The following is a 15135-nucleotide window of genomic DNA, read 5'->3' as shown; positions in this document are numbered from 1 at the left end:
CAAAAACCTGCTTTTATGAGAAGTGTCAGTGAAACTTCAGAATCCATCATGGGACATAAAATCCCAACTACCTGGCATGCAGCAAACTGCACTGAACTCAACCCAGATTAGGAATACAAAAATAAAAAAGACTCCAAACTATTTCTTCAGTATTGCTTTGCAAAAAAACCCTAGGAATTTCAAGCGTGGTTGTGGTCATAGTCCATGCACTGCCAGATCATCAGCAGCACAAGTTTGATGCAGATCAGGAACAGGCATCTGATCACACTTCTATCAAATGGACCACAGCGCATAAAATGGGGATTAAGACTTTGTGCCAATTTAATGGCAGTTCTAGAGGACGGCTAAAACTTGTGAGCCCAAAAAGCCTGCGTGGTGCAGACAAATGACATAGTATGATGCAATACAAAGTCTGCTGGGATACAATTAAGCCACTGCAAATTTTTTTGAACAAATTTGAACCAGGAGAATGAGTTTATACTAGATACATATCATGCACCGGTAGTATATTTAATCTGTTGCTCAGGACCCTGGAGATTTATCACATCTTTGGACCACAGCCTTAGTTAGTTCCTGTGGCCATGATACTCTGAAAGGACAACCCAGCTTTGGCAGGGAGCTGGACAAATGACTGTCAGCTATTTTCCATTCACACTATAGATACCATAGGAAACACCCTCTCCCTTTCACCCGCCTTGCATCAATCAGGACAGAAACAAGGCAGAAGGTCTTCCCCCTCAAGCAAAACAAATTAACATAATCTCTTAATAAAGAATCACAGGTGGCCTGGTGATGTCTAAATCCCAGCTGGACACAGCCCTGAGCGTCCTACCCTAGGTGACCCTGCGCTGAGCAGCGTGGTAGACTGGATGATCTCCAGAGGTACTTCCAACCCCAAACATTCTGTTCTTCTGTGATGTATTATTTGGTCTCTCTCCAGTGCTGGGCAAATTGGCCTATCTACTGCATAGCAATTTTAAGCACACTGCTTAAAAGTACAAGCACAAGAAGCCGGGAGGGGGCACAGCTAAGAGAGCAGATTCAAACTGACCAAAGGGATATTCCATATCATGTAACGTCATGCCTAGTATGTTAACTGGGAGGGGCTGGCCAGGGGAGGAAGAAAAGCAGTGGTGGCTCGGGGACTGGCAGCATTGGTCAGTGGGTGGTGAGCAGTTGTATTGTTTGTGTTTCTGGGTTTTTTTTCTTTTATTTTTTTTCCCTTTTCCATTTTATGATATTATCATTATTGTTATTATTATTATTGTAATTATTAAACTCTGCTTATCTCAACCCACAAGTTCTTTTGCTCTTCCAATTCTCTTCCCCACCCCACAGGGGTGGGGGGAGTGAGCGAGCGGCTGTGTGGTGTTTAGTTGCCGACTGAGGCTGAACCACGACACTAAGGCATGTGATTCATTAATAGGGTGAGTTAGATGCAGAGGGTTACACAGAAGAAAGATGGTTCCTCTCTGTGTGGTCCCCCTGCCTGCAACACTGCTTTTGTTCCAGTCCTTCCACCCCCACCTCTGATTTTGTATGGTTTATGCGTGGGCTTTCTCTGAAGGGAAGGGATGCAAGCTCTCCCATGTGTGGTCTATCCACATGAAAACAAGGAGCAAGGATTAATGGCAGTTACCAGAACAACAGCAGAATGTAATCTTCACTCCTTTCCATTGGATTGTCCTGAATCTAAGTGCTACCAGCCCTCTGCACCTCCATCAGTGTGACTGAGTAATGCTGACTGACAGCTCTGCCTCAGTGTGCCCAAGCCTGGCAGAAGGAGCCCGGAAAAGCCACACTGGAGGAGAAAAGACAAGATAACCCAAAGATCTCTCATAGACAGATGAGACTGCAAGCATCTCTCCCAAGATAAATAGACAGAAATAAATGAGAGCCTAAGCATATCCAGAATTACAGAGGCATGTAAGTGTGCACATTACACATGTGTGTATCTGTCTTCTCAACATAGAAACATTAAGAGTAGATTATGAAATCATATTTGACTCCATAATTAGGTTTGAGACTCCATAATTAGATCAGATAGTCACCTTTCTATGTAAGTAGCTAACTATTGTACAGTGATGAAGGGAGGGCTAACTGAATGATTAAACAGGTGACACGGCCATAAATCACAAGGCCCATAAAAGCAATAATGCCCAAGGTACAGCTGTGGCAACACCCAGCATAGCAAAGCACCCATCTGCAGTAGAATAGATGCCCATCATGTTGCCCAAGGACATTTACAAACTCCTGCCTGAGAGCTGTGCCAAGGTTTTATAAATCTACTCACTCACAACCTAAAGCTGTATCTGGGTTTTGGGGAAGGGAATATGGTCATCAGACCTGTAAACACCTCCTCATGCTAACTTCTGGTCTATAAAGGACCAACCTCATCCCATTTGTGCCCTCCAAGACAAATGCTGCTGCAGGACTACTATAAAGCTGGGCTTGGTTCACTGGATTTACACCTCTAAATCAAGGAATAGTGTTTGATCCCAATGAAATCAAGAGTTGGTGTGTCATTTTTACCCATCACCCTTGTGAAGATTAGGACTCTGGGACACTAGAAAACAGAATGAGATGCCAACTGTGCTCCAGCTCATTACGCGCAAAGAGACAAGCCAGGACATTTGCCTATGTCAGGCCAACACCAGGTTGCTGAGCTCCCAGACCAAGCATCATCACTCTCAGTGTGATGTATAATCAAAGATGACTCCTGAGACAATCCAAGAGAACACCCTGAGCACTCTGCTGGGTGCAGTAGTGTGTGCCACTACAAGGATAAAACTTATTCCGTTAACAACAGCCATAAAACTCTTTGAGGAGAAGTGTCAATGTGCATGAGAAGGGGACTTCAAATGCTTACTCCATTCTAGCCGGCTCCTGCCAAGTGCACCATCCTGGAGGTAGTGGCAGACACTCCAGGCTACAAATGGAAAGTTTTATGGGTATTTAGGGAAAGGTTATTGGCACAGAGACCAGCCACAGAAAGCAAAACCCTGCACAATTCCATCATCTGTGTTACCAAACTTTCCTAGATCAACTCTGCTTTTGGAGAGCTGCCATCAGACACAGTAGCCTCCTTCTAACACAGTTGTGGTAGGAAAATAATCTCTCCTTCTTCCTCTGATCAAAAATTTCCCTCTGTACCCTGAAATGTGTGGAAAATGATTTATCTATATAAATCATTAACGAGAGGTTTGTTTTTATTTACTGCTGCTGCCACGGGACTCCTCCTTCCTCCTTTTTTTTTTACCCTCCTCCATTATTTAATTTTCACTTGCACAAGTGCCAAATACACCAGCTTTCTCTCCCTTCAAGAAAAAACAAAGAAATAAATAAAATAAAACAACATAACTGATAGAGAATGCACCAGGTCTTGACTCAACATCCATTCCTCACAGCTGTATGTGATGGCACAAGGAGGACCAAAAAGGCTTTGGTCCAGGATCTATCCTGTGCCCAGTCTAGAGGCTATACAAACAACACATCCCATATTACTCAATTCTGCATGCTTCAAATGAGAGAAAGAATAAGAAAGGTTGGATTTTGTCCATGCAAACTTGCACTGTGTGCTTCCATGCCGATTAAGAAGTGGTGTATTGCTTGGTGCTGTATAATGTACCGAGCATCCCCAGCATCAAGGGAGGACTGTGGGAAAATAGGGCATATAAAGGGCATGCAAGAAGATGATCAATAATTTGGGATACTTAGAAGGCGGCATTGAGACTGCTTTGCCTTTCAGAATGTATCAGTCTTTCGGCTTTGAGGGAGGAGAGTGTGTCTGGGTCAGCAAAACAAGAAATACCCTTAAAGCCTCACAGATTGCAGAAGAAAAAGCAGGAGGCAAAAGCAGCACAGGACACAAGTGGATGCGGCTAGATGCACACAGGGCAAAGAGCAGCCCATGGTGCCAGGACAGCCACATCAAGAGGCATAAACGTTAATTGGGAGCATGCTGGTGGGAAGACCCGAGGCCAGGAATAAACGCAAGATAACCAAAGCTGCTATGGGCAAAGGAAAGGAGTAGCTTCGCCTCTAATGAGGCATAAGAGGAAGTGGTTACAGAAGTGCTGGGAGAAGTTGAGTCAGATGGGAGATAAGACCCTGCTGTGTACCTGCACGCCCAAAAGGCCTCTCCAGCTGAACTACTTCATTGTGCTTTTTGTGCGGCATTGCACACATCAGACTCTCTCCAAGGTGGCAAATAGGATCAGGAGCACCAGATTAATGATTCAAATCTCTATTCAAGCAGGACCAGGACTTTGGATTGTTATTCCCTGAAGCCACTGACTTCAGGAGGATGTTAAAGGTTGGGATGGAGTTAGAATTTGGGGGAATCCTAGGTCAAGTCATATATGGGTGCCCCCTCTCTCCATTGATGACATAGGGGTCTCTGTCTCCTAATCTGAGTCCTTCACTTAGGTCCCAACCAAGCAAAGTTTGGTCTGCGGGCTCTAATGAGTCAAGATACCCCTGAACTGAGGCATCCATACCACTGCTCCCCAGCTGGAGATGGATGCAGGTTTGAATAGGGCCCCAGTCCATACCTAGGGCCACTCTGCAGCTTATTGTTATTTTAATTGTTGCTCACACTATTTTTTTTCAGAGGTTTTCCTCAAGGGCCCTGGGAGGTCTGTTCATTGAGCTAAGCGGGAAGAAAATGTTCTGGCCTGAAAGCCACACTTAAAAGGCATCATGTTTTAAGAGCAGATGTGTCTTCAACTGATAAAAAGATGAAGGACCAGGACTTATGTTTCTGTGACTACCTCCCATGACACAGAACTGGGATCTAATGAAAACCAACACCTATAGCAAAAGCCATTTATGACACTTATCCAGCAGGATTTGTAGGGACAGTGCCACTCTCTTTAAGTCAACAGACTAAAAGATCTTGATTGACTTTAGGATGCCTACAATGACACTTTTAATTTGTCATGGCTTCAGAAACCATGACCTCCATTTTTTGGTCCCACTCACACACCAAAAGAAGGCAGAGGCCTTCAACAAACCCTATGTTTATATCCATTTATCAGCTCAAAGTCTGGCAGGTTAGACTGCTGCTCTGTTTAAAAATATGTGGTTAGAAAAATCTAAAAGGGAAAAGTGTTTCCTCTCCTTCCCCCACCCTCGCTTTTTCTGAATAAACTGGGGGGAAAAAAAGGAAATGACAGCTGCAGAGAATTTACTCAACCTTTCAGGAAGAAAATTGCCATCAAGCAAAGAAAAAGCATGACATTTTTCAGCCCACTAGGTGAAAGTTTATGGAAGTTACAAGGATATGAATATATGGGTTAATATTTTTAACTGTTTTGCAACCTTAGGAATAATAGGCATGTATAATAATACTTTGGCCGGATGCCTGCTATAATACTTGGCATGTATACAATCCTGTTGAAAAACTTATAAACTCCCCCAGTTAAGCTTCACATCTCTGATCCTTTCTAAAAAAGAACTGAAGAATTCAGTAGAGAACTATTCCCTTGTACAGAATTCTACTGAAACCCCACTATAGAGCTCCATAGGAAGGCTTAGTGAGAAAAAGAAAAAAAATGAAAAGAAAAAAAAGAAAGAAAGAAAAAGAAAAAACTACAGGAAGGATTTCCTTGTCTAGCAAACTAATAGGATTTCAGAAGAGTTTCAGTGGAAACCTCACTGCATTCTCCAAAGCCAAAAATTTAGCAAGATTCAAAGAGAGGTAGGCATGGATCACAGCATCACTACAGAATATGCTGTGAAACACAGGGAAGTTAGGCCAGTGTCCAAGTTTTAGAGATCACATTAGTAGGTGTGCTGGTTTTGGCTGGGACAGAGTTAATTTTCTTCCTAGTAGCTAGTATGGGGCTTTTTGGATTTGTGCTAAAAACAGCGTTGGAGTGTGGAGCATGGAGATGTTTTCGTTGTTGCTAGGTAGTGCTTACACTAGTCAAGGACTTTTTCAGATTCACACGCTCTTCCAGGTGCACAAGAAGCTGGGAGGGGACATAGCCGGGACAGCTGATCCAAATTGACCAAAGGGGTGTTCCATATCATATGATGTGGAGTGACCTCACTTGGTGACCTCATATCAACAGATGAGAAGGCTGAGGTACTCAACAACTGTTTTGCCTCAGTCTTCACTGGTAAACTTTCTCCTCACCCCTCCCAAGTCGATGGACACCAGGGGGATAAAGCCCCTCCCACTGCAAGTGAAGATCAGGTTCATGACCACCTGAGGAAATTGGACATACACAAATCTATGGGACCTGATGAGACGCATCCCAGAGTCCTGAGGGAATTGGCTGATGCAGTTGTCAAGCCACTCTCCATGATATTTGAAAAGTCATGGCAGTCAGGTGAAGCCCCTGGGGACTGAAGGAAGGGTAGAAAGGAGGACCTGGGGAGCTACTGACCTGTCAGCCTCACCTCTGTGCCTGGGAAGATCATGGAACAGATCCTCCTAGAAGCTATGCTAAAGCACATGGAGGACAGGGAGGTGATTTGAGATAGCCAGCATGGCCTCACCAAGGGCAAGGGGCAAGTCCTGTCTGACCAATATAGCGGCCTTGGGAAGAGCTATGGACGTCATCTATCTGGACTTCTGCAAGGCCTTTAACACGGTCCCCCACAGCATCCTTCTCTCTAAACTGGGGAGATATGGATTTGATGGGTGGACTGTTCACTGGATAAGGAATTGGTTGGATGGTCGCATCCAGAGGGTAGTGGTCAATGGCTCGATGTCCAGATGGAAACCGGTGATGAGTGGTGTGCCTCAGGGGTCTGTATTGGGACCAGTGCTGTTTAATATCCTCATCAATGACATAGTGGTACCGAGTGCACCCTCAGCAAGTTTGCAGATGACACCAAGCTGAGCAGTGCAGTTGACATACCAGAAGGATGGGATGTCATCCAAGGAGACCTAGACAAGCTGGAGAGGTGGGCCTGTGAGAACATCATGAGGCCAAGCTGCAAGGTCCTGCAACTGGGTCGGGGCAACCCCCAGTATCAGTACAGGCTGGGGGATGAAAAGATTGAGAGCAGCCCTGCAGAGAAGGACTTGGGGGTACTGGTGGATGAAAAGCTGGGCATGAGCCAACAGTGCACGCTTGCAGCCCAGAAGGCTAACCGTATCCTGGGCTGCATCAAAAGGAGCGCGGCCAGCAGGTCGAGGGAGGTGATTCTGCCCCTCTGCACCGCTCTGGTGAGACCCCACCTGGAGTACTGTGTCCAGCTCTGGAGCCCTCAGCACAAGAAGAACATGGAACTGTTGGAGCAGGTCCAGAGGAGGCCCACAAAAATTATCCCAGGGCTGGAGCACCTCTCCTATGAGGACAGGCTGAGAGGGTTGGGGTTGTTCAGCCTGGAGAAGAGAAGGCTGCGAGGAGACCTTATTGCAGCCTTTCAGTACTGAAAGGGGAACTACAGGAAGGATGGGGGCAATCTCTTTAGCAAGGCCCGTTGTGACAGGGCAAGGGGTAATGGTTTAAAACTAAAGGAGGGTAGATTTAGACTGGATATAAGGAAAAAAATTTTTTACAATGAGGGTGGTAAAACACTGGAACAGGTCACCCAGAGAGGTTGTGGAGGCCCCATCCCTAGAAACATTCAAGGTCTGGTTGGACGGGGCTCTGAGCAACCTGATCTAGTTGAAGATGTCCCTGCTCACTGCAAGGGGGTTGGACTAGATGACCTCTAAAGGTCCCTTCCGACTCATACCATTCTATGATTCTATTATTCTATGTCATGCTCAGTATATAAATCTGGGGGAAGAAGGAGGAAGGCGGGGATGTTCAGAGTTATGGCATTTGTCTTCCCAAGTAACTGTTATGCTTGATGGAGCCCTGCTTTCCTGGAGATGGCTGAACACCTGCCTGCCCATGGGAAGTAGCGAAAGAATTCCTTGTTTTGCTTTGCTTGCATGTGCGGCTTTTGCTTTACCTATTAAACTGTCTTCATCTCAACCCACAAGTTTTCTCACTTTTACTCTTCTGATTTTCTCCCCCATCCCACTGGGGTGGGGGGAGTGAATGAGCAGCTGTGTGGTGCTTAGTTGCTGACTGGGGCTAAACCACGACAGTAGGATATTCAGGATATGTGAATTCATGTGGAGATAAGACATGCCTGTAATGACTTGCAGCTTGACCTCTGGCTTGAGTAACATAATTTTCTCCCTTCCATCTTAAAACCAACTTCCCCATCTGCTAAAATACCAGGACAGAAAGAGATTGATTCATTGTATACATATATATCTCTCAGTTTTAAAGGTTAAGGCTAACAAAAATTTCGAAGTAACATAAAACCTGAGGCTTCTGATCTTTAACTGATCTCTAATTTTGAGGTATTTAAGTGAATCCTGGGTTACCCCATGCTTGCCTACCACACATTCTTCTGAACAGCTTTCCCAAGCACTATTACAAAAGATACCTTACTACAGTAGAGGAAACTTTGCTCTCATTGCTGCCACATTCATAGAGCCCTTAACTGCCTGGGACTGCACAGCAACCCTTACAGAAACAGGAATTCACTCCTTCAGAGGCAGTGAGAAGCTAAGTCAGTCACCCCCCAATGTCATTTAGCCGCAACCCCAGCACCCCACTCTGCCAAGCATTTGCATCCCAATATATCACATACTGCAGAGCTGAGCCTTGGGCCATACTGTGCTCTGGTATTCACTGGAGCAGGTCAGAGCCTCACCACCACCTTCTGACCTCTTGTTTGCATGGAAATTGGTCTCATCCTGCATGGCTTTTCCACACATTGTGCTTGATTTCAAAAAAGTGCATCAGACCCACCAGTCCTACATAGGGAGGACAACTCAGGCTCATCCTTATCATCTGCACAACTCCTTTTTTCCCTGCAAGACCCCTACGCTGGATGTACATGTATACAAGTCCCACCACTCATAAGCGAGAGTAAACCTGATCCTGGGATCTATGAGTAACAGATTCCCCCGAGTACTTCTCTGGCCACCTTCCTGTTTTGTCACCTGTGCTTCAGCCACATCACTTTCCCCTTCACATCTGAAGTCAACAGGGTCATCGTCACACACTTCCAACAGCACACAGGTTCTATGGACAGGCAGCCAGGCAAAGATCATAGAGATACAGAGGTCTGAGACCTTGCAAAGATCCCCAGCTGGACTGGGAAGTAAACTAGGGCTGTAAAGATCATAATCAAGCCTGGATGAAATCCTCCAAATCCTCGGGGTGTTTGAGGTCCAGAGTTTCGATTTGGCCTTTTAGACAGAGGGGTGACTAGCCTGAGAACTCTGCAAAATTTTCAATATCATAAAAGACAACAAAAGCTTAAATGTAATAATGTCAAAATCCTGCTTTTCATATCCAGCTGCCCCACAGCTTACAGCAAAAGTTCATCACTGTGTTTGGACAACTTGTGCTGCAAAGTAAATCCAACTCCAGGGCAAACCAGCCCCCAACTCTGCTCCCTCTCAAGAGCTGATAAACAGAAATTACCACCCCCTACTTCCTTCACACATTTCCTCAGCTCTGAAAGACAAGCTACATTATTCTCTGACTGCTTTTATTCAGTTTAAGAAATTATTTTGCCTTCCTTTTTTTTTTGCCCTCACCTATATATCCCCCTCGCTTTGCTCTCTCTACAACCAGTTAAACGTGAATGCAGAATCCAGGTGCCTGTTGGGGAGCTGCACTTGTTCCCAGCATCCAGCAGATCTGTAAGCAGGTCTGAAGACACAATGAACTTTTGAAGCCACATCAATCGAAGCCTTCATGTTGGGAGAAGGAGAAATAAGCCATCTCTAAGGATTTGAGTATACCTCAGAAACAACTGTGCTAACAATGCCTACTTGCAACCTGATTTCATGCCCGTATCAGAAGGCAAAGTAGTCCCAACCTCAAAAGTTTGGAAATCGTTTTCAGATCTGACAGTCCCCCCATGCTAAAACCTGGAGTTCAGGTGTTTTAAATCCCATCTTTAATCAAGATGACAATTTCCTAAAAGGATAAGTCATTTTATTTCCTCAACAATTTTTTTAAATATTAAATTTATTTTAATTTTAAATTAAAAATTTTAATTTATTTTTTTTTTTAATAAAAGGGAACTCTTTTTTTTTTTAAATCACTTTGGAAAGAGAGAAAGTAACGAGACCAGAACCTATAATAGCAGCAACACCAGTCCCAGTAGAAACCACAAGCCCTGCAGCAAAACACTAGGAACTTTCTCCACTAAAGTTCTCCTGCAGACTCTTGCTTTTCTTGCTAGGCTTTGGACTAGCTCTAAACCTTGGATCACTGCTGCCCTAAAAGTGCCTGGACTTCCCAGTAATGAGGCTAGTTTTGCAATGGGTTTCATCTGACTACCTATTCTTTTTTCTGCACAGATTTGATGCCCTTCTCTCATCATCCCATGCATGCTTAATCATGGCACTTAACACTCTCAAAACCCTGCATGCCTGCATGTTATGGTAAGCAAAAATGACTTGCTGAATTCTCTAAACATGGCTTAAATCCTATTCAGTTGGCCCTATGGTGGGCCATGCATCATGGAGCACATTTTGGCAGTGCTGCCTTTCAACATCATTGCAGACCCACAGATCACAGGTACTCCAGAGGTAGGTAGTTAACGGGGAGCAAGAAAGACCACCAGGCATATGGTTAAACAAATCAGTCATCAATTCACTGGGAGAGCTTTCATTTCCATCACAGCAATCTGTTGGATCCCAGAACTGTTTTTACGTGGTTCATTAGACAATAGCCTTTCTTGCTACTAGTTGGGTCAAGAGTCAAAATTGCTGTGTAATTGCAAGCCTCCAAGCACAAGGCAAGAGCTTTTCAGTCCTGGAGGGTGTTGTCCAAAGGGGAAAGAAAACAGAAGGGAAAGATTATGTGTGAGCAATTGAGCCCTACTGAGAGGGCAAAAAAAGTCACTGAAACTGGGATTAGCCAAATCTTGTAACGGAAAACAAAAGTCCTGTTGGTAAACTGGCACTTACACCTAAGAGAGGTGTGTGCTGGGAAAAAGGAGTTCAAAGGATGGGTCAAAACAGACCAGAAGAAGAGATTAAGCAGTATCTGAAGCCAAAAAATGATGGTTGAACCTTTTCAAGCATTTAACTTCTTTAGTTAATTAAACACATGGCAATAGCAGTTATTAAAAAAAACCCAACAGTTCCCAACTTAATCAAAGTACATTATTGGAAATGATACTGAGGAACCTCAGTAGAAAAAAGTAAATATCAAGACAAGCTAAGTAGCTCAGTTATTATTTTTATTAATAATAAATCATGGCCACTGTTTCATTTCTTTGCCAACAAATAGCATAGTTTATGGCTCTGCACAAACCTAACACACCATTTGATTACATTTCGGAGAGTGCATCCTCCTAAAATGATAATGTATTAATAATCTGTGCTGAGCTTTTTGGCAGGAACCAGAGAACTCAAACAGCTTGAAATAACATCACCAAAAATTATTTATTCCCCATCCCTAGTTGTAGAGAAAACAGAGGTTTTCTTGGCTCAGTTACTTCTCAATAGATTTCTGGTTTCAATTAAAACTTTGAGTCTGACAAGTTTAAAAAAAAAAAAAGCCAAAGCCAAAGCAAGATGGAAGAAAAGTCTCCATTCACTGAGTGTTTCTGCTACACCCCCCACCCCCACTTTTACATAATCCTTCTGAGCTAAGAGCAGAGATTAAAGTTCAACTATATTGTTTGGAGGGGTTTTTCTCCTTTCAGCTAAAAACCAAACAGAGATGAAAAAAGTTTTTCCTTTGAGTGGAAGTAGGTTCTGACTGAGGGGAGTAATCTCAGCGAAGGCCGAGGAAGCACAGGAAAGTGTGTGTGAAGCAGCCACTTGCACATTTTCCCTGAAAGGCATTTTTTCTCCTGTCTATGATAAAAGCTCCTAGACACTTGTTTCCTCAGGTTCGTGCTATCACTGCCTAATGTTAGATGGCCGATTATATCATTAATGTAGCCTGCACCAAGTTAGTCCTGGCTGCAGGGGCTGTCAGATCAATAATTGTTCCCATTTGAGTCCATAATATTCAACACGGAATTGAATTTGCCAGCAGTCCTTTACCCCTGAAATCCTCCTGTTGATACGAGAAGGATCAAATTACTTTCCCTGACAGCAGAGAACTAGCAGGCTCAGCGCTTTGCTCGCCTCGCACATCCTTTGCGGTTTGACAGATGGACATATAAGGCAACACGGCAGGTACCCCCCGGCCCGGCCGGGCCACCGCGGGCCCGCGGCTAATGAAACACCTCTGCTTGCGGGGAGAGAAGCCTTGCCCGGCTCCTCCCTCCCCGCCGGCCTCATTTGCTTGTGGCGAACTCCTCCCAGGGCCCTGCTCGGCTCGCCATGCTCACGGAAGCCACCGGCCCGCCCACACCTCCAGCCCGGGGAGGGGGCACCGGCAGAGCTACCCACCCACCCCCAGCCGCCTCTCCATGCACACACACACCCCCCCTTCCGTGCATATCCTTCCCCCCCCCCCGGGGGGAAGCCCCCTGCATCTCCCCTTTGCAAACCCGCCCGGGGACGGGGGGGAGGGAACCTGCCCGCTGGGGGGAGGCCGGGCCGGGGGTCGTCGTCCCCCCTCCCGCAGGCAGTCGCTCCCCGGGTCCGGCTCCCGGCGGTGAAATGCTCTTTTAGCATCAGGCCCGAGATTATCAGTGCTGTTTATTTGAAGCGGAAACGAATCGGAAATCCTTCTCTCAACTGCCTTTTTAGACACATAAATACACACAGGTAGGGGCAGATAGTGCGGGGGATGGCCAGTGTCTGGTGTGACCCACACCGGGAAACAAGGGCGGGAGGGGGCCCCCGCCTCGCTGGAGGGACCTGATTTCCCACTGCCCGCCGGGAAGACCCGGCGAGGAAGGTGTGAGTGTAAGCGTGTATTCGCGGAGGTGGGCAGGGAGCCTTGCGCCAGGGCTGTAATTAACGCAGGCTGCGTTTTGTCCCCCCCCCCCCAATATCGGCGATATTCAAACCGACCAACACTGAACTTCACTTCCACCCGAGGAGAGGGGGAGAGGGGCCACCGGGTCCCGGGGACGGCAATCACCGGCTTGTTAATAACCGTTATTAACGCGCTTTACTTCGCCACCGAGCAGAGGGTAGTGGTGGGGGGTCCCGCATTGCTAATTACTCACCCCCCCTTCTCCACCCCTCACTTCTTTGCTCCTGCAAACAGCCGCTTTTCGGGGCTGCGTATCCTTTTCAATGTCAAAACAAGCACGGGGCCGCGGCGGCCGCCCTGGGGCAGCGACGACCCCCCCCCGCCCAGCACCGCCGCGTACACACACTCACAAATCTCCATAAGGTTACAATGTTGCTCTCTAGCTCCACTTAACCTGCAGTTCATGAAGCGGGAGAGGTGTCTCCCCCCCTCCTTTCCACACGCACACACATAGCTGCCATCTACCCCCGGCACCGTCGGGGAAACACATATAGGCTACCAAAGGGGTGGGGGGGTTAAATACATTGTGCAAACTCCTAAAAACATTGCAACCCCTTCTCAGCAGCACGGTTTTACACACCACCCCCCCCGCCAGCGACAAAGCATGGGGAGGGAAGGTGACGGAGGGGGGGAGGACTCGCATGCATTGCACAGCGGAGAAATATATCCATTCCATTCCCCCCCCCCCCCCCCCCCCCAAATAAATAAAGCTTTTTCTGCGCCATTGCAAAGTCGCAACACGGAAAAAAGGAGACGACATTAACTTTTGCATGCAGAGGGGAAAAAGGTGGGGGGAAGAGGGGTAAAACCCTCCTGCAATCCGGATCATCAAGACAGACCTTTCCTCGATGGCTCAGGGGTTTTGGTTTGGTTTTTTTTGGGGGGTTTTTTGTTTTTTTTTTTTGGGGGGGGGGGGGGGGTTGGTTTGTTTGGTTGTTTTTTTTTTTTACTAACCCATATCCCCAAAACGGTAGCGGGGGCTTCTTAGCAGCTTCCTCTTCTTCTTTCTTCTCCTCCTCCCTCGGATTCCCCCCTTCTTGTCTCTTCTCTTTTAGATCCCGGTTTCCATCCCTCGCCACAGCCCCCAAAGGTGCTTTTGCTTGTGTTGCGGCAAACCCATGGCGGTGTTCATCTGTCAGATTAGGGGAGCGCACGGCCGCGCAGCACGCGCAGAGCAGAGAGGGAGGAGGAGGGAAGGCACCCGGGGGGAGGGGGATGGACGGACAGACAGACGGATAGATAGCTCGATAGATAAATGATAGATAAATAGAGCGAGATAGAGCGAGAAGGGGGGAAAATGGCGTCTTGGAAGCCGGAATCCCGGAGTAAATCAAATTAACACGCAACACCCAGAGCAGTCCCGGCTAATTTTAGCAGGATCCAAAATAAAATGAGAAGGAAAAGGGGTGTGGGAAAGAGGAGAAGGAAGGGGGGGGGGGGGGTTGAAAAAAAGGAGGAGGGGGGAAGGAGGAAAAAAATAGGAAGAGAAAAACAAAAGAAAAAATTCAGTGCACTAGATGAAATCCTGGATTTGAAATCGATGGAGCTTGTCTCCGGCTCTCTCGCTTTTCCTTTCCCTTTTTTTTTTTTTTGAGGAGGGATTATTTTGCTTTCTGTTTGTTGTTGGTGGTTGTTTGGGGGCCTTTTGAAGGGGGACGAGGGGGGAAGCGTTTTCGGTTTTGCTTTTCCCGGCGAGGGGTTTAAAAGAAAAATAAGAAACTGAAAAGAAAGAGCAAAACCCCGCGACGAGAAAAAGGTTGCTTTGGCGGTAAGGAAGCTGTTCCCTTTATTCCGGCTCTCGTCTCCGGAGTGGGCCCGTGCTGATGCCGGAGCTCCGGTGGGCTGCAGCCACCCGCTCCCTCCGCCGCGCCGCCCCCCGCCGGGCCGCGCCGAGGGAAGGCAGAGGGGAGGTGGGGGGGAAAAAACACCCCCTTTTCCTAACAGGCACGGGATCGATGCTCACACACACACCCTCCTCGCTGAGAGCACAGGCTCAGAAAGGGAGCGTCTGGGGGCTGCTTTTTGCCCCCCGCTGGATTTTCCTTTCTGATCAGCAACAGTGCTCAAAATACAGCACAAATTCAGCTCCGGACCGGTGGAGCTGTGCAAAATCCAAGTCCTTGGGCTTTTGCTTTCCCACCCTTGCTCTGCCAGCGGCCTGGATGATACTGCTGTTAGGTTTGCCAAACTGGCAAACCTTTACAAA

At 46.7% G+C, this 15135-nt stretch overlaps 1 protein-coding gene across 6 annotated transcripts in view; it reads right to left on the bottom strand.

The window, feature by feature from the left end:
* LOC104044423 (SET-binding protein-like) overlaps positions 1 to 14874 on the bottom strand; it is a 399734-nt gene extending 384860 nt beyond the window's left edge. The window contains exon 1 of one of the 6 annotated variants that reach the window (XM_064440016.1): positions 13884 to 14874. The gene's annotated coding sequence lies outside the window, so the exon portion shown is untranslated. Of the gene's footprint in view, positions 1 to 12521; positions 12688 to 13279; positions 13429 to 13883 lie in introns of those variants that run through there. The other 5 variants (XM_064440010.1, XM_064440018.1, XM_064440012.1 and 2 more) reach the window with 5 other exon arrangements.
* Positions 14875 to 15135: the final 261 nt, after the last annotated feature.

Source organism: Phalacrocorax carbo, assembly GCF_963921805.1.
Source record: "Phalacrocorax carbo chromosome W unlocalized genomic scaffold, bPhaCar2.1 SUPER_W_unloc_6, whole genome shotgun sequence".
NCBI classification, from domain to species: Eukaryota; Metazoa; Chordata; class Aves; order Suliformes; family Phalacrocoracidae; genus Phalacrocorax; species Phalacrocorax carbo.
The sequence above is the reverse complement of the archived record's forward strand: the minus strand, read 5'-3'. Positions and strand labels throughout refer to the sequence as shown.